The following is a 20073-nucleotide window of genomic DNA, read 5'->3' as shown; positions in this document are numbered from 1 at the left end:
AATTTACTGCAAATTCAATAAAAATATTGCTAACAACAGCTGGTTATTGACTACATGTACGAATATTTTTCTGTATTCAAGTAAGACAATAGTTGAAATATAGCTAGAAATTCGGTCCAGCCTATATCGTTAGATAATTCAAGAAAATATATATCAACACTTACATAAATTATGTCTAATTAAGAAAAGCCGGGACCGTGGTGTAGGGGTAAGCGTGATTGCTTCTCACCCAGTCGGCCTGGATTCGATCCCAAACGGTCCCGGTGGCATTTTTTCGAGACGAGATTTGTCTGATCACGCCTTCCGTCGGACGGGAAGTAAATGTTGGCCCCGGACTAACCTTAAAGAAGGCCTGCCCAACGTCCGGCCCGTGATGCAATTTCATCCGGCCCGCGACGGCTTTTCAAAAATGTTCTATGACCGGCCTTGTTCATGGACTGTTCATGAAATATTCAATAAATAAACTGAGTGTTTAAATTAAAAAATAAGCATGAGATTAAATATTCACGCAAGCAAAAATTTAACGAGAAAAATTTTGGTTTTTTATTTGTTTTTTTTTTTTTTTTTTGCTATAAAATGTTACTAATTTAACGTATTATTTGGATTTTGCCTTTGTATTTTCAAAGATTTTTGTTTCAAAATCTAACATTCTTCATGTTTGAATTTAATTCTTATCATTTCTATATTGATGACTTCAGAATTAATCAAATAACTGAAAAATGGCTTAAAAAAAAAATTATCCATTTCGTGAGAATGTGAAATAAAACTGAAGTTTTTCTTTTTTTAGGAACTTGATTAAAATTGATATTAAAATTCAAATATCGTTTTTTTCAGAACATATTTTCAGTGATAAACTCGTGTTTGAAAAAAAAACTTTTTGAAAGCAAATTATTAAGACTGAAGAAAAAATAGCTGCAAATATTTTTAAAATATTGAAATGTTAAAATGAGTCAATAAATCTGGGAGCATTAAATATATGACACGTTCTTCAGTATATTTTTCATAAACTTCGATATTTTTCATAAACTTCGATAGTTTAAAGAAGTTCAATGAACTAAACATGAAAACTACTCAATATATCTTTTTCTACACGATTTAAAATTTGTTTGTTTAAAATCTTTTAAAATGTTTTATAAAATATATTCCAATAAAGGTGAACAACAACGCAAAAACTTTATTATTTGGATCCAAATTTCGTTTAGATAGTTTTTGTCAAGCCTCATTGATTTCTTTAATACATGGTTGTGTTGGCAATCAAGCTTTCAAAAAAAACTTGCAACGACCAGTTAAATTTGAATGTTTTTGCCTTTTTTTTTACTAATTTTTAAATTAATTATATCAAGGTATTGAATAGCAATCTACAAAACCAATAACAATAAATGAAAAAAAAAACTAAATGAAAATAAAAGAAATAAACACATTTTTCAATGTTTTGATTCTTATTTTCAACACTAGTTTATTCATTTGATTACATGAAAAGAACCTATAAGAATAATTTTATGAAAAAAATGTTTACTTTTTCATTTTTTTATCAAACATTGGTTCCGGCCCGTCACTGCTTCAGAAAAATCAGATCTGGCCCGCAGGGCCAAAAGGTTGGGCACCCCTGCTTAAAGGTTAGGTCGTTAGCTCAGTCCAGGTGCATGAGTCGTCTCCCTGGGTCCTGTCTCGGTGGAGTCGCTGGTAGGCAGTTGGACTAACAATCCAAAGGTCGTCAGTTCGAATCCCGGGATGGATATAAGCTAAGGTGTAAAAAGAGGTTTGCAATTGCCTAAACAATCAAGCCTTCGGACACTTAGTTTCGAGTAGGAATCTCGCAATCCAGAACGCCAAGGCAATGCTGTAGAGCGAATAATTTGATTTGATTTTTAAGAAATGTTTTGTTATAAACCACTAATAATTTGCTGCATGCAAAAATATTTCGGTTGATATGCTACACCAGAGCAGTTCTCTAGGATTTCGGTCATTCGATTTTTTTTGTATTTTTTAATCCGACTGAAACTTTTTTGGTGCCTTCGGTATGCCCAAAGAAGCCATTTTGCATCATTAGTTTGTCCATATAATTTTCCATACAAATTCGGCAGCTGTCCATACAAAAATGATGTATGAAAATTCAAAAATCTGTATCTTTTGAAGGAATTTTTGATCGATTTGGTGTCTTCGGCAAAGTTGTAGGTATGGATACGGACTACACTGGAAAATAATACACGGTAAAAAAATTTGGTGATTTTTTATTTAACTTTATCACTAAAACTTGATTTACAAAAAACACTATTTTTAATTTTTATTTTTTGATATGTTTTAGAAGGCATAAAATGCCAACTTTTCAGAAATTTCCAGGTTGTGCAAAAATCACTGACCGAGTTATGAATTTTTAATCAATACTGATTTTTCAAAAATCGAAATTTTGGTCGTAAAAATTTTTCAACTTCATTTTTCGATGTAAAATCAAATTTGCAATCAAAAAGTACTTTACTGAAATTTTGATAAAGTGCACCGTTTTCAAGTTATAGCCATATTTAAGTGACTTTTTTGAAAATAGTCGCAGTTTTTCATTTTTTTAAATTAGTGCACATTAGCGTGGTTCACGTTTCTATGAAAAAGACAAAAGTTGTTATTTTGTCTTGCATCAACCGGAATTTCGTTCTTTTATGTCCCCAGAAGCACTCCTGAAAATTTGAGCCCATTTGGTAAGGTCTAGGAGCTCCAGTTTTAATTTGAAATTTATATGGGATTTTGATTTATTTTCCATGGGAAACTATCCTTTTTATTCGTTTTTTTAATAAATCGATGAAATGACTTGATTCTTATAGTAGGAGATAGGTTTTGAACTGGGAACAACTTTGTAGAACATACCAACATGCTAGGAAGTGACCCTTTAAAGATACAGATACTTTTAGATGGTGGCTGGCCCTTCAAAAGCCACCATCTAAAAGTATCTGTATCTTTAAAGGGTCACTTCCTAGCATGTTGGTATGTTCTACAAAGTTGTTCCCAGTTCAAAACCTATCTCTTACTATAAGAATCAAGTCATTTCATCGATTTATAAAAAAATCCTAATACAATGTAAAAGATAGTTTCCCATGGAAAATAAATCAAAATCCCATATAAATTTCAAATTAAAACTGGAGCTCCTAGACCTTACCAAATGGGCTCAAATTTACAGGAGTGCTTCTGGGGACATAAAAGAACGAAATTCCGGTTGATGCAAGACAAAATAACAACTTTTGTCTTTTTCATAGAAACGTGAACCACGCTAGTGCACATGTTTGCCCAGTTTTGAAAAAAATATTTTTGAAAAGCTGAGAAAATTCTCTATATTTTGCTTATTTGGACTTTGTTGATACGACCTATAGTTGCTGAGATATTGCAATGCAATGGTTTAAAAACAGGAAAATTGATGTTTTCTAAGTTTCACCCAAACAACCCACCATTTTCTATCGTCAATATCTCAGCAACTAATGGTCCGATTTTCAATGTTAATATATGAAACATTTGTGAAATTTTCCGATCTCTTCGAAAAAAATATTTTTGGAATTTTCAAATCAAGACTAACATTTCACAAAGGCCAAACATTCAATATTACGCCCTTTTAAAATGTTTGTCTTGATTTGAAAATTCCAAAAATATTTTTTTCGAAAAGATCGGAAAATTTCACAATTGTTTCATATATTAACATTGAAAATCGGACCATTAGTTGCTGAGATATTGACGATAGAAAATGGTGGGTTGTTTGGGTGAAACTTAGAAAACATCAATTTTCCTGTTTTTAAACCTTTGCATTGCAATATCTCAGCAACTAAAGGTCGTATCAACATAGTCCGAATAAGCAAAATATAGAGAATTTTCTCAGCTTTTCAAAAATATTTTTTTCAAAACTGGGCAAACATGTGCACTAATTTAAAAAAATGAAAAACTGCGACTATTTTCAAAAAAGTCACTTAAATATGGCTATAACTTGAAAACGGTGCACTTTATCAAAATTTTAGTAAAGTACTCGTTGATTGCAAATTTGATTTTACATCGAAAAATGAAGTTGAAAAATTTTTACGACCAAAATTTCGATTTTTTGAAAAAAATCAGTATTGATTAAAAAATTCATAACTCGGTCAGTGATTTTTTGCACAACCTGGAAATTTCTGAAAAGTTGGCATTTTATGTCTTCTAAAACATATCAAAAAATAAAAAAAATTAAAAATAGTGTTTTTTTGTAAATCAAGTTTTAGTGATAAAAAGTTAAATAAAAAAATCACCAAATTTTTTTTTTACCGTGTATTATTTTTTCCAGTGTAGTCCGTATCCATACCTACAACTTTGCCGAAGACACCAAATCGATCAAAAAATTCCTTCAAAAGATACAGATTTTTGAATTTTCATACATCATTTTTGTATGGACAGCTGCCGAATTTGTATGGAAAATTATATGGACAAACTAATGATGCAAAATGGCTTCTTTGGGCATACCGAAGGCACCAAAAAAGTTTCAGCCGGATTAAAAAATACAAAAATTAAAATTGAAGAAAAAAGACCGATTTCGTAGAGAATTGCTCACCATTAAAAACGGCTAGCACGTATTTAATATTTAAAATCGAATATTATTCTCTTAAAAATTTAAGCTTGTGCAAAATATAGCACATCGTATATATTCCTTTGTGGAACACCAATCAGTGAGGTACTCCTGGATATTAGCTCCTGAAAAGTGCTTTAAAAGTGCAAAAATGCCTCACGGCAAGAAAAAGAGGCGGTCCTCACCAGCAGGATCGGCAGATTTGAAGAAGCTAAATAATGCCGAAGCGCTACCTGCAAAGCCAGGCAGTTTGAGCAAGGACGCTCAAAATTCGTCTGTAAACCAGTTCACTACCCTCCCTGTGGACATGAGCGAGAAGGAAGAATTTGAACGACGGGAAAAGTTACCACCCATTTTTGTGAAAACATCGTCATCGGATTCGGTGCGAAGGTGGCTGACCGGGTTTATCAAATCTAGTGCTTTACGAGCTTCCATTTGCTTGAATACTACAGCCATGACGATCCAGGTAAACGCCCCATGAAACAGGTTCTCCGAGGCCTGTACGACATGGATGTGAGTGTGCTGAAAGAAGAGCTCAAAACTCTTAAGTTGAACGTGATCGATGTCTTCAAGATGACGAGACACAACAAGGACATCAAGTATCGTGATCAGCTGTACCTGGTTCATCTCGAGAAAGGATCGACAACGCCGTCTGAGCTGAAAGCAGTTCGGGCAATTTTCAACATCATCGTCACTTGGGAACGTTATCGTCCAGTGCACCGTGACGTGACACAGTGTTCGAACTGCTTGCAGTTTGGACACAGTGTTCGAACTGCTTGCAGTTTGGGCATGGTGGAAGGAACTGTTTCATCAAGAGTCGTTGTGCAACCTGCGGAGGTGAGCACAAAACTCAAGCTTGCGAAACAATCAACGAGAACATCGAAGCGAAATGCTTCAATTGCGGTGGCGACCATTCTACCAAGAATCGGAGCTGCCCAAAACGTGCTGAGTTTGTTAAAATTCGGCAGCAAGCGACGACGAGGCAACAACCAAATCATCGAAAAACACCACCAGCATACACGGACGTGGATTTTCCTGCTTTGGCGTCGCCAGTAACAGGATCTGTTCGAGTGGTTCCAAATCTGCAGCCATTGCCGTTGAATCAGCGGCAAAAAGTTGCAGAGAATACAACACCTCCAGGCTTCAGTCAGCAACCGAGGGAAAACCAACCAGCATCAACGGGTGAAGGCAGTAGTGACCTGTTTTCACCACAAGAACTTTTGAACATTTTCATCGAGATGACAACAACACTGCGTGGTTGCAAAACTCGCCAAGAACAAGTTAGAACGCTTGGAGCATTTATCTTAAAATACAGTTCGTAGTTTACTCGTTCTAGTGATTTTGAATATTTCAATGAATTTATTTTTTTAGTTTTAAGTTAGGATTAGTTGTTAAAGCGATTTTTTTTTTACCCAAATGTATTCGATTCAATGCAATAATGTACAACAATTTGAAGTAAATAAAATAAATGTGATCAGTTAATAATAAAACGAAAAATACAACAAAGATGAAGAGCATTAGGCCATACCACTTAGCATGTAAAAGAAATGTAATTATTATAAGAAAGTTCAATAAAGACATATTGAATTTAAAATTTAAAATAGCACATCGTATAACGCAAATGAATAATGAATCGAGGTTTTTAAGCGATGATGGTTTTCGAATGGTGAACGCCCGAAATGTCAAAATCGCGCAGTGGTACCAACATTACGGAAAATGTGTAATATGGCATGACAGACACATATTTTTTCTAATGTTGGTGTTACTGCGCGATTTTGACATTTCGGGCGTTCACCATTCGAACGCCATCTTCGCTTAAAAACCTGGATAAGGATTTGCGCATAGCCAAAAAAAAAACAAAAATAAAAAAAAATAAAAAAGGGCTAAATCTTTTATTTAATTGGGAAGATCCTTATTACTAAGTGGAAGGCTCTCTCCTTTATTTCATAAAATTATTTTTATTAGGCTCTTTTGGGTCCTGTGACCTGATTGTTATAGAGGCGGCTTATGTAATTACATTTTTCTTAAAGCTAAGAATAATTAAAGCGGATCTTGTGTGTAAATGTTAGTGAGCCGGTTACCCGCGAAGGCCCACTCTTTCAATCTGTCCATTTTGGTAAGCGAGTCTGCCTCTCTCGCTCTTGGGGCAACACAAAGTTGCGTGCGCACAACAATCGATAATGAAATGGAATCGACGTAACACTTTATAACGGGGCCCTCTTAAAACTTGTGGTTTCGTCAAAGAATCCACAGGTATCGTTCTTTTTCGACAAGACTCCGCCTTCCGAGTCTCCTAAGTGTGAAGTGTGAACCTATATTTATAATAAGATTTTTTTGCGTCCGCCTCGGATAACCGATAAAACATATGCATCGCAAGAATAACAAAATTATGTTGCAATATAGCAAACATTAAACTATCGCGCAGCGATCGCGCATCGATTTAGCGACTTTGCGACTAACTGCGACAGCACTTCACTGGGACACTGAAATGTTCGGTTGACTTTCCAGAAAAAAAGTGCAAATTAGCATGAGAGATCACCCATGGTTGCCCCTCCGTTGCTGAACAGAACCGTAATATCCTTTCAGCACTACTGATCATAGGCTTCGACGATCTAGTAGTGTTTCCCTTATCAACAGCATGTATGAATGTGCCGAAAAGATAAAACACCATGATTGCTAAAGCTAGATCAATTGCGAAAAGGTAACAGTCATTGGCCACCAACGGCGCCCGCCATGTTAGTTTGTAGATCTCGAATTTAAGGGACGGGAATGTTAGTTAGCGCAGGTTGCTACTAGGGCAGCTGATTTACTCTGTGCTTACACCCCACGAGCGCCAGGAACCTTAAAACTTGTTAGTAGGATGGGGTCCATCATAGCAGATGATGATGCGACCCAAAATCATAGTGTTTGTTGAAAGGTGTTATATATTATTCTCAAGGCAAACAATCGGATGCTGCGGATGGGACAATTCCCGTTTATCGGTTGTTAAATTTTAAATGAAATGGTTTAGTCCTAGACAGCCGGCTGTGGAAAGATAGAACCAAAATCATTTGTAATTAAAACTGAAGGATTAAACAGTGTAATTTTTAACTTGACATGATTTCACAAGTTTTAAATGATTGATGTTTAGTGAGGTACTGATTAACTTTGCGAACGACGCGTTACGATGTTTATCGAGATGAAATGGTATGATAGGGTTTTGTTGTTGTTGCACGCCGCGACGGACACGAAAAATCTTGCGACCCGACGGACTTTCCAGAAAAAGTGCAAATGACTTGAAAAAAAAAACCAAAGGGCGCTTCAAAATTGAGCCAAGAAATTGGTGAAACTTGGTGAAAGCCCTATTTTGGTCAAAAATATTGTTTAACTTGAATATTTTTCCTTATAAAAATAAATAAATTAGAGCAAACAGCTAAGTAGATGTCATCTACTCAAATCTACCCATAAGCACTCCCCTGGAACAGCATCTAATTCCAGCGTGCCCCTAATGTTGCCATATCACCACTTTGACATTCAATTACAGCTCATTAAAAGCTTTTTCAACTGAAATCGAGTGATAAATAGCTCAATAGGAAGTGAGCAAGCAAGTTTCTATCGAAAGTTGAGCAAAATTTGTTGTTTAAAAAGTGAAATCAGCAAATTGGATGGAGTTAGAAGCGAGTGCCTGCCAAACATACGTGAATTTCTACTAACCAGCAACCTTTGGATTGTGAGTCCACTGCACTGTTCGATCTACCCTATTCAATAATAATCTAATATTCAACAATACAAATGATTCAAAAATAAAAATTCGAAAATATGGAAAAACAAACACTTGAGCAACTCTCTACGAAATCGGCCGATTTCGACCATTTTTATTTTTTGTATTTTTGATTTGACTCAAACTTTGTGGGCAGGGCTGCCAACTCCTCCCCTCAAACTTTGTGGGTGCCTTCCCTATGACCAAATAAGCTATTTTGCGTCATTGGTTCACCCATACAAGTCTCCATACAATTTTGGCTGCTGTCCATACAAAAATGGTATGTAAATTTTCAAACAGCTGTAACTTTTGAGTGAATTTCCTGATCAATTTGGTGTCTTCGGCAAAGTTGTAGGTATTGTTGAGGACTTTTGATAAATAAATAGGTACACGGAAAAAAATTGCAGCTTTTTTTACCAACTTTTTTTTCACTAAAACTCAATTTCCCAAAATACGTATTTTTTTATTTTCGAGATGTTTTAGGGGGCGAAAATCCGCAACTTTTGAGCCATAGAGAAACATGGTCAAAAAATCTGCCGCCGAGTTATGAATTTTTGAAAAATAGTGATTTTTGGAAAAAATCGAAGTTTCATGCAAAAACAAATTTGACATTATTTTTTAATGCAAAATTGAATTTGCAATCGAAAAGTACTTTACAGATTTTTTGATAAAGGGCACCGTTTTCAAGATATAGCCACCGAAAGTTTGATTTTAGCGAAATATTTGCAGTTTTTTAATTTTTTAAAATAGTGACCATGAGTGACCATTTCTAAAAATATATTTTTTTGAATAGTTCAGAAAATTTGCTACAAAATTGTCTAAGAGACATTGAAGATTGGTCCTCGGGTTGCTGAGATAGAGCTGCTTTAAGAAAAAGAAACACGAAAATTGAAGTTTTCTGAATCTCACCAAAACAACCCACCATTTTCTAATGACGATATCTCAGCAACTAATGGTCCGATTTTCAATGTTAATACATGAAACATTCGTTTTCCGATCTTTTCGAAAAAAATATTTTGAAATTTTTAAAAAAAAAATTACAACTCCAATACTTCTAACTTACGTGAAATTGTCCGAGGATTCCGAATATGTCAAAATTGAGACCAAAAAGTGCCGCTATGGTGGCCTACAGAGCAAAAACTAACGTTGTAAAATGTTTGTTCTAGAAAAATCGAAAAACTATGAGAAAAACTGCGATTGGCCAAAAAGTTAACACCGTAGGCTTATAGTCCATGTAATTACCTATCTTTTGACCTATGGGAGTATGGGTGTTGGAGGCTGTTGCAAAAAGATATTAAGGTTTTAAAAAAATCAATTTTTGACATTAATTTGCAAAAGCTAAGAGAAAAAGTAGAACCAATCCTGGATGTCTATGGCACATTTTGAAGTGCTTCAAAAGACCTTTCGAATGCATCTAAGAGAGTTGGAATTGATGAAGTTTTACGGAAATGAGAGCAAATTTAAGATTTTTTAGGGTTTTTGGACCTCAAACTTCAAAGCCCGTTTTACCCCACTTCCCTTTGTCGTAGAGGGCTCATATTTGGCATGAGTTCATCTCATGTATAGACAAACAAACGCTGAAAGTTTCATCCAAATCGGAGCACCTCGATACGACCTCTAGAACAAACCGAGCAATATTTACAAATACTGCCTCTTAAAGCTCTATCTGCGGTGTCAATGCAAAATTTTTCGAAAATGTAGCGTTACCGTTGCATGCCCTCGGCGTGACATTCTGTTTCTGTTGCGTGGATGCCGTGCCAACTATTTAAGCTAAAAGTTAGCCTCTGGAGGATTTAGTGTCCATCAGACTTTCATCAAAGACGGACCTTACGTTGGGAATTTTATTGCTTACACACACACGCACACGTTGAAAGAAACAGGTGGTGCACGAACTTGAGAGGAGGTCCAAGAAGTTATTGACGGTTGCCAGAACGGTTACCGGAATACTGAAGTGATTGAGAACAATTTGGTAGGATATCGGACACACCCGGAGTGGCCAGTGCCCTGAGGGAAGGGTCTACCGGGGACATTTATCGAACCATACGACTTGGGGCAATATGGGTATCAAAATTCATGGTTTTTGATACTGGTAATGAAAATGACCATTTTAACAGGATTGGCCACACCCGGAGTGGCCATTGCCCTGGGGAAGGTTCTTCCGGGAGGACATTTACGGAACCATACAAATTTGGGCTATATGGGTATTAAAATTCATGGTTTTTGATACTGGTAATGAAAATGACCATTTTAACAGGATTGGCCACACCCGGAGCGGCCAGTGCCCTGGGAAAGGTTCTCCCGGGAGGACATTTATGGAACCATACAAATTGGGGCAATATGGGTATCAAAATTCATGGTTTTTGATACTGGTGATGAAAAAGGCCATTTTGGCAGGATTGGCCACACCCGGAGTGGCCATTGCCCTGCGGAAGGTTCTATCGGGAGGACATTTACGGAACCATACAAATTTGGGCAATTTCATGGTTTTTGATACTGCACGCAACCTAGACTTTTTTTTTTTTTTTATTGACGTCTAATCAAACTACAAATACAATTTACTTCCAACTCCTAACCACGTGGCACTTTACTTTAATTTACTGTACAGAAAGCAAAGAAAAAACAAAACCTCCTAACAAATCCTAATCCTCCAACAAAACCTCTTCACCATAGATTCAAGAAATGTTTGAAATGTTTTTTAAACAATTCTCTTTTATTCCACCGCGATTCGCGAATGTGACTTTTCAATTCTTCAATACTTCCGCTTTTACTATTTTGCAAACAATAACACATCGATTCGATAGTCAACCACAATGCTGCTTTTTCTTTACTATTCGTTTCGCTTATATTACAAGATAAAAGCTCATCAGCGTCACATAAAGTTAATTTGAATCTTGTTTTCAAAATTTCGTTAAGCCAGGACCAAACTTTCTTCGAGGAGCAACAATTCTTAATTCTGTGTTCCACACTGTCTGGCACACCGCAGCAGTCACAGTTCGGAGATTCAACTCCCCTTACACCGTGTCGAAACATTTTAGCGTTGCATGGAATAATGTCCCGGAGAATCATGAATAAAACAGATTTGCTATCAGATGTAAGAAAATTTTTGTTCGTATTTTCAAAAAGGTTTTGCCAGTTCTTATTCGGTAACTCAATTCGCTTTTTAACTGTTATTTTCATTCTTGACAAAATTGTATCATAAATTTTTTTGCAGGTATTTAAATGAGTTTCATTCATAAATGAATCTGCATCCTTCAACCATTCCCTAGTATTCCTTGTGATAGTTTTAGTATGAATTTGCTCCAGCATAAATTTATCGATATTAACAACATCATTACTACGCGAAAATAAAATATTTTTTACAAAAAGAGCTTTACATTTTGCTTCAACGTCTATAAGCGATAGACCTCCCTCCAATACTGGAAGGTAGAGTTCCTTCCTTTCTACTTTATAAAATAGTCCTTTCCAAATGAATTTTCCACAAATAGATCGTAATGTGCAAATATGTTTATTTTCCGGTGGAAAAATCTGAGCTACATACCACAACTTCGAAAGAATAAAAGTGTTTAAAATTGTTACTTTTTGAAATAAATTTAACCGTCGAGATTGTTGTAGAATTAAACTTACAATGATGCTTTGAATCAAATCTTTATAATTTTTTTCGATGGTTTCAACATAGTCCTTTTTAAAAGTTATTCCTAAAATTTTCATTTCTTCCACCTCTTTAACTTGTTGGGGACCCAACCGACAGCTGTTGAATCTTAAAAACTGTGATTTCTTAGAATTTAATTTAATTTTAGAATATACACTGTAGTAGTGTATTAAGTGTAAAGTCATATCAAATTCACTATCATCTCTTATAAAAATGTTTATATCATCCGCAAAAGCTACTACTTTAACAAAATTGTTATCAATTAAAACACCATTTAAATTTCTATCAATTAATCGAATAAGTGGTTCTAAATATAAGATAAATAAAACCATGCTAAGGGGACAACCTTGCCTTACAGAACTAAGAATAGCAAAGGGTGAAGTCAGGAAACCATTAAATAATACGGATGATGTCGCGTTTTTATACAGTTTGCGTAAACAACTAATAAAATTGTCAGGAAAATTGAACTTTTTCAAAATTTTCCACAGGAAATCATGATCAACACGATCAAAGGCTTTTTCCAAATCAAGACTTAAAATCGCTCCTTTAAACTTTTTCGATTTATTTGCTTTTATCAAAACATTTCTCAATAATTTTAAATTATGAATACAAGAACTATCTTTAACACATGCTGCTTGGCCTGGTCCAATTAACTTTTCTAGAATGGGTTGTATACGATTCCATAGAATTTTTGTGAATAATTTATAATCTGTGTTAAGCATACTAATTGGTCTTTTATTTTGCAAGTCTAATTTATCACCTTTCTTAGGAATTAATGTTATAATTCCCGACGTAAATAATCCTGGAGGGTACTCTTCGTTGATGTAATAAGTGTTAAACAATTTCAGTAAGTCATTTTTAATAATATCAAAACAATGAGTATAAAACTCATAACTAATTCCGTCTGGTCCTGGAGAGGAACGTTTGGATGAAAATCTTAAAGCAGTTTCTAATTCAGACATTTCTATCGGTTTAGCTAAATTATGTTTTTCGTGATCATCTAAATGCGCAGTTAAAGTGTTTAAAATTTCATCGGTGTTATCGTTATTTACTGGCTGTTTTTAACTTCTGAGAAAAATTATTGAATATTTCATTTCTAAGTAAGTTATAATCTGATGTTTCTCTGCCGTCAATTCGAAGTTTCAATTGCTTGGAGGATGTATTGCGATTGATAAAAGATGTTATTTGATAAAGTGATAGTTTCTCGTCATTTTGAAGTGATTCTGGTTTGATTTTATATTTGATTTTATTCAATCTTTGTTGTTCTAGTTCAATTAACTTTGATTTGACTAACGCTAATTCCTGAGAGCAATCAATATTAGCTCTTTGTTTTTCAATAATCTCTTTTAGACAATTGTAATAAAAACTTTTTTCACGGTGCGACTGCTGGTTGGTTATAAAGTTTTCCGTCTTGAAAAATTTTTTGATGCTGGTTTTCACATCATTGTTCCACCAATAACTTAAGTTTTGGAACGAATTTCTTTGTTTTAAATTACTATACAAGTTTTTGAATTTATTTAAAATGTCTAGATCATATAAAAGTGATGAATTCATCTTCCAATAACCTCTTCCGTGAAAAAACATAAACTGTCGATTTATTTCAAATTTTATAATAATACTATGATGATCCGAAAACGGTACGGGTACCGTTTCTAAAGATCTAACTTTTTCTAAAAAATCAATTGAGCTGTACACTCTATCCAGCCTGGATTTTGAGTTACATCTCATAAAAGTGAAAGTTCTTGTGTTATTTTTCTTTAATTCAATATCAATCAGTCCTAATGATGTTACTAAAGTTTTCAATCCGTTACTTATATTTTTATTCAATCCGTTCGAATCATTTTTATCAATTATGCAGTTAAAATCACCTAAAATAACGTTTTCCTTATGTTCTGACAAATGGATAAGCAAATCTTCAGAAAAAGCAAATCTCTTTCTTTTTATATTTTGAACCAGAATGTGCATAAATATTAATGAAATTTATGTCATCAATTACAACTGAGATAATTCTTCCATTAGGATTCATGCAAACGTTTGAAAATTCAATAGAGTTCCTTATCAAAACACCAGTTCCTTTTCCATCACTGCTAATGTTGATTAAAGCATTATGAGACGGTAAAAAACGAAAATTTTCGGTTGCAACTTCCTGCAAAAACACAAAATCTAAATCGTTGTTCCACACATAGTCCTTTAGTAACGAGAGTTTTAAAGTTGAGCTGATTGCATTAAGATTAACTGTCGAACACTTGCGTATGTATGCCATTATACCTTTAGAATATCAAAAAAATCAAAGCCAAAGTCACGAATATACTATTCAACAATTCCATATCGAGTGATTAAAAAAAAAACATTTCTTGAAACTAAAGTTTGAGAACAGAAAAAAATTGAATAAAAATGGAATCAAAATAAAATAAATAAATAAATAATAAAATAAAATTAGAAATAAAATTTAGAAGAAAATTAGAAAGAAAAGAGAAAAAAAAACTTCAATTGGTTTCTACTTTCCCTTACTACCTCGCTTTCCCTTACCGCCACGTGGTTTCTTTTTCAAAAGTCCCTTACCTTGCCCTGCGTTCGAATCAGTCGACAGCGATTCCGCAATCGGCCGTTTCAACTGCTGCTTCTGTTGAAGTCTCCACTCCTCCCGATCTATCGCCTCCTCCTGCTTCGTATCATTCGCGTTCTGCTGATCTCCGTCGACGATCATCGCGTCGCTGGCGGATCCCCCCGCCTCGCCTTGCCCATCGTTGAACTTCTCGGTTTCGTCATCCGTTTCGGCGTCGGTCTGCTCGGCGCTCGGGTCGCTCGGGTCGTTCGCGACGATCGCGTCGATCGGCGAAGCTTCCTTCTGCTCCTCTCCTTGTCCCTCCGCTGGTTTCGCTTGAGGCAACGCCAGATCCGGGTTCGCTTGCACTGGCGGCTGCACAGTGCTCGTACTTGGTACCACGCCGGCTTCTTCTTGCTGAGCTTGATCTTTGGTCTTTGTGCGTTGAGCTGGAACTGGGATCAAGGTCATGTTGAGTAACGGGCTTGCTGTCTCTTTCGCACTGCCGGTGGCAATCTTCAGATTCGCTGTAACGCTGCTGTACGAAGGCTGACCACCAGTTTCAGCACTGCTCCTGAGACTGGCCAGCTTGGGGCAATCGACCTTCATGTGCCCTTCTGCTTTGCAGAAGAAGCATTTATTCTTCAGTCCGATGTACAAGTTGGCCGGTATCTCCTTTTCCACCTCCATGTACACGCCGCGGATGCCGCTGAACACGTGGTAGCCTAGGTCCGCGGGGTACTTTTCCCGCACGTGCTGTCGGATTTTCCCAAATTTCGCCAACGCTGCTGCTATTTCTTTCTCCTCCGTCTCCGGTGGCAAGTTGAACAAACGGACATACTTGAACTGCCGGCTTGCCAACTCGAGTTGAACCGGTGTCCTCGAACCATCCTCGTAATGGAACCAGTACTGGTCTTCCACGGTGTTACAGAATCGGTTGTAGCTGGTTTCATCGATGAACTTCACGTAAAATTTCTGGTCATTTTCGTCCTTGTAAACGGAATGGACGTCGGCTGCTGGAATTTTCACTCCCTTGGCCATAAACTTTAGCACATCTAGATGCGACGGAACTTTGGCACTGGTCACAAACTGCAGCTTCAACGTGTTCTTTCGGGTTTCCATTTTTTATCTATCCGTAGATTAGATTCCGCTTGAAAAAAAATAGAGATAGCTGTGGGTCGCACAGAGTGCGACAAAACGTTTACAGCTTCTTCGCGCGCACTTCGAGAACTTGACTTGACTGTCCGAAGTCCAAAAGCGAACTGGTAAATTTATCGGAGATTCTCTGATAGAGCGTTTCTATCGGAGAAATCTCCGTCAAAGCTTTATCAGAGATTGTCAGTTAAAGTTTATCTGGTTCACGCAACAAAAAATATTCACCAGTTTTGTGCTTGTGTTGATGAATCCCTAAGCAAAAGGGATGTTTCCAATTCTCACCGCTTGGGCAGCGCTAGCATCGATTCGCTTTCAAAAGGCACGCACACCACTACATCATTTGCGTTTGTATTGGTGGAACCGGGGGAGCTTTTTCATGGAAGGTAAAAAAAACGAATCGAAAAAAAAAACTTTATCAAAACCTTTATTTAATCATAAAAACAAGACTAACTAAGATACACTGCACTCGGTATATTATCCTCCAACTCTCTCGCGATCACAAACTCGTCCTTGATTCTGGTTTGGCATCTTCAGCATCTCGTGCCGGCTTGGGCTCCTTCTTACGCTGTTTTCCGGTGGTAAACCGTCCATCGTCCAAGTTACCGGTGGCCACGGAATGCAGGCTACTTCCAATCCGCTGAATTTTGTCCAGTTGAAGGGTCATCTTACGGCCATTACCTGTGGCAGAGACAAAAATGGAAATGTTTTTTAAAGCACTTATCGTCACAAATAACTTAACCTGAATGCAGATAAATCTGTTCATAATTTGCATTATTGTTTTCAAAAATATAAATTACTCACTTGCACCATTATTAGAATTAGATAACTCGCGAACTTGCAAAAAGCACGAGCAAAAATCAAAGCACGCGCTGCCATTTTCTTTTCCAATTTGCCCAACGTTGACAAGGGGCTGTTCAAATAAGACGATGCAACTTGTTTGGTCTAGGGTTGTTCATAAACTGCGCACCCTAGAAAATAACGTTAAAGAATTGTAATCGAGGGGTGAGACACATGCCCTAATTAACTAAAAATAATCGTTGAGTTAATTAGAATTTACAGTTGGTTGATTAGGATTATCGCTAATCAATTAGCGTATTCCTACCCTTCAAATTTTATCTTGGGCTGACGGACAAACGTCAACAAATCAAAACAAACCAGAAACATCACTCGTGGTTGCGGCCGTAAAGTAAACGTTTGGGAATTTAATTGGCCAACCTGGTTCTGGAACCGAGAACAGCACCCCTAGGACCCCCAGAGCTGATTGGAGATCGACGTTGATATCGGCGGGTAACGAAACCAGACACGTTTCACTGCAACTGGAGCGAGGAGGAGGCGGAGGGCCGATTTGCCCAGACGTCGGAGGACGAGCTGATAAAACGCGTCATAAAAACGATGTTGCCGGCACAGATTCCGCGGGCAGCGGGGGATCGTCGTCGGTGTTTGGTGTATCAAGGGATTCGCCGGGGTGACGTCAACACCGGCGGTGGATCTTACCGAGGTAGGAGCCAGTCCATTTTCGCTACTCAGTGGAATCGCAAAATCTACGAATGGGACGGCGGCCACAACGTCCGCGCTGGAAACCAGCATCTTTGCCACGACCGACCCGAGCAAGGTCTTTTCCGGGGTCGGAAGCTCGCCGAAGGAGGACACAGCAGGCTCCGCTTGCAAGGACACCGGGGATGAGAGTATGCGGAGAACGCGAAGGCGCTCATTGTAGCCGTGGCCGCTTGGATTTCGGTGAAGGTCAAGGAGAATCCGGTGTGCAAGCTGACGCCGATCTTCAAGGATCACGAAAAGTATCTGGATGCAATCGAGAAAAGTAGCAGCAAGGTGGACACAAAGGAGTCAACGGCCGCAAAGCCGGGATTCACGTTTGGAAGAGTCGCGCCAGCACCGACTCCATTCAGCTTCGGATTTGGCTCGACAAGTTCCACGCCCAGAACGGACTTCATCTTCGCCAACGTGTCCAAACCCACCGAGGACAGCAAGCCCTCTTCTCCAAGCGGTTCAAACTGTTCGTCAAAGCTGACGGCAACTACTCGGACCGTGACATCAGAACTCTGCACATCAAAAAATGTGGACGGAAAGGTACAGGTCTTGGTGCGGGCCGACACCAGCATCGGCCAGATTCTGCTCAACATCATTCTGAACGAGGCGGTCCGGTGCAGGATATGGGCAAGAACAACGTCATAATGGTGTGCGTTCCGACGCCGGAGACGAAGCCACCGTCGGTGCTGCTGCCGGTCAAGGCCGACGATTTGTATGGAACGCTGAGCAAGTACAAGCCCAAATAAGTCGGGTCATGGAAAATTGGTTAATGTTTCATTAAATAAGAAATAAATTACTCAATACTTGAAATAAAAAAAAAAAAACAGGAAAATGTTCTCCTGTAAAAAGCGTTTATCGGACGTGGTCATGTAGCTGTGTCATGTGATCCCACGTTCACTTCCACGACGGTCATCACCACCGCAGAACCTAACCTTCACAGAAAAGACCCGGGCGCATGTAGTACGGACGGCCAGCGTCCAAGGCGAGGGCAAAAAGTCGATTGTCACTGGAACAGAATCGCAGCAGTAGAACTTGAATCTCGCAGTTGGGGATGATGAGAACGAGGAGACGTGTTTAAGAAGCGGTTGAGTGAGAGCGGCATGACGCCGGACGAACAGACATCGGTGGCTTGGCCAAACAAAAGTTGCAGCAACTGGTTTAAAAACCAGTGAGTAATGGCTTTGACGATCCCCGATGTCGAAAAAGGCGTCCACTTCGGAGCCAGAGTCCTTATTGCCCCGTCAAATGGGCTCTTCTTGGACTGGACGGTAGAACAGAGACACGCGGGAGTTTGGCCGCGGTAGTAGTTGTTCCATCATTCCATCATTCCGCGCTCCTCCTACTCTCGTTTGGCCAAAATCTTCATAACTTTCGACGACCGCTTCTTGTCCTTGGTCTCCTTCTTGTGCAGCACCAACTTGGCCGGGTTTAGTAGGCCTTCGTGCCGAAATCCATGCTCCGGCTGTGCCCGGAACAGATTATTTCGATAATTCAATGCTTTTTCTGTGGTTCAGATCGAAGATAGAGACATTTTTAAGCTGTCAAAATGACTTTTCTCAACGACAAGATAACTTGATATGAGATGGGAATGGAATATCAAATCAGCGCTAATCAATTAGCCAGTTGACGAAAATTAGCGCTAATTAATTAGTGTAAAGATGATCGATTAACTGTGTCCTGCCCCTCGATTGTAATGCAAAAAGTTATTTCATGTGTCGAATAAGTTTTTATTTTTCAATCATTGTCATTATTGTTTTATGGGAAAAACTAAAAATCTAAAAATCTAAAAATCTAAAAATCTAATAATCTAAAAATCTAAAAATCTAAAAATCTAAAAATCTAAAAATCTAAAAATCTAAAAATCTAAAAATCTAAAAATCTTAAAATTTAAAAATCTAAAAATCTAAAAATCTAAAAATCTAAAAATCTAAAAATCTAAAAATCTAAAAATCTAAAAATCTAAAAATCTAAAAATCTAAAAATCTAAAAATCTAAAAATTTAAAAATCTAAAAATCTAAAAATCTAAAAATCTAAAAATCTAAAAATCTAAAAATCTAAAAATCTAAAAAAAAATCTAAAAATCTAAAATCTAAAAATCTAAAAATCTAAAAATCTAAAATCTAAAAATCTAAAAATCTAAAAATCTAAAAATCTAAAAATCTAAAAATCTAAAAATCTAAAAATCTAAAAATCTAAAAATCTAAAAATCTAAAAATCTAAAAATCTAAAATCTAAAAATCTAAAAATCTAAAAATCTAAAAATCTAAAAATCTAAAAATCTAAAAATCTAAAAAAAAATCTAAAAATCTAAAAATCTAAAAATCTAAAAATCTAAAAATCTAAAAATCTAAAAATCTAAAAATCTAAAAATCTAAAAATCTAAAAATCTAAAAATCTAAAATCTAAAAATCTAAAAATCTAAAAATCTAAAAATCTAAAAATCTAAAAATCTAAAAATCTAAAAATCTAAAAATCTAAAAATCTAAAAATCTAAAAATCTAAAAATCTAAAAATCTAAAAATCTAAAAATCTAAAAATCTAAAAATCTAAAAATCTAAAAATCTAAAAATCTAAAAATCTAAAAATCTAAAAATCTAAAAATCTAAAAATCTAAAAATCTAAAAATCTAAAAATCAAAAAATCAAAAAATCTAAAAATCTAAAATTCTAAAAATCTAAAAATTTGACATTTCGACATTTTGACATTTTGACATTTTGAAATTTTGACATTTTGACATTTTGACATTTTGACATTTTGACATTTTGACATTTTGACATTTTGACATTTTGACATTTTGACATTTTGACATTTTGACATTTTGACATTTTGACATTTTGACATTTTGACATTTTGACATTTTGACATTTTG

General features: G+C 36.5%; 1 pseudogene; it reads left to right on the top strand.

Annotated features, from left to right (window-relative positions):
• The first annotated feature begins 16581 nt into the window (after positions 1 to 16581).
• On the top strand, positions 16582 to 17949 carry LOC119766243 (annotated as a pseudogene).
• The last annotated feature ends 2124 nt before the right edge of the window (positions 17950 to 20073 follow it).

The sequence above is a fragment of the Culex quinquefasciatus genome, chromosome 2 (assembly GCF_015732765.1).
Source record: "Culex quinquefasciatus strain JHB chromosome 2, VPISU_Cqui_1.0_pri_paternal, whole genome shotgun sequence".
NCBI lineage: Eukaryota > Metazoa > Arthropoda > Insecta > Diptera > Culicidae > Culex > Culex quinquefasciatus.
The sequence above is the reverse complement of the archived record's forward strand: the minus strand, read 5'-3'. Positions and strand labels throughout refer to the sequence as shown.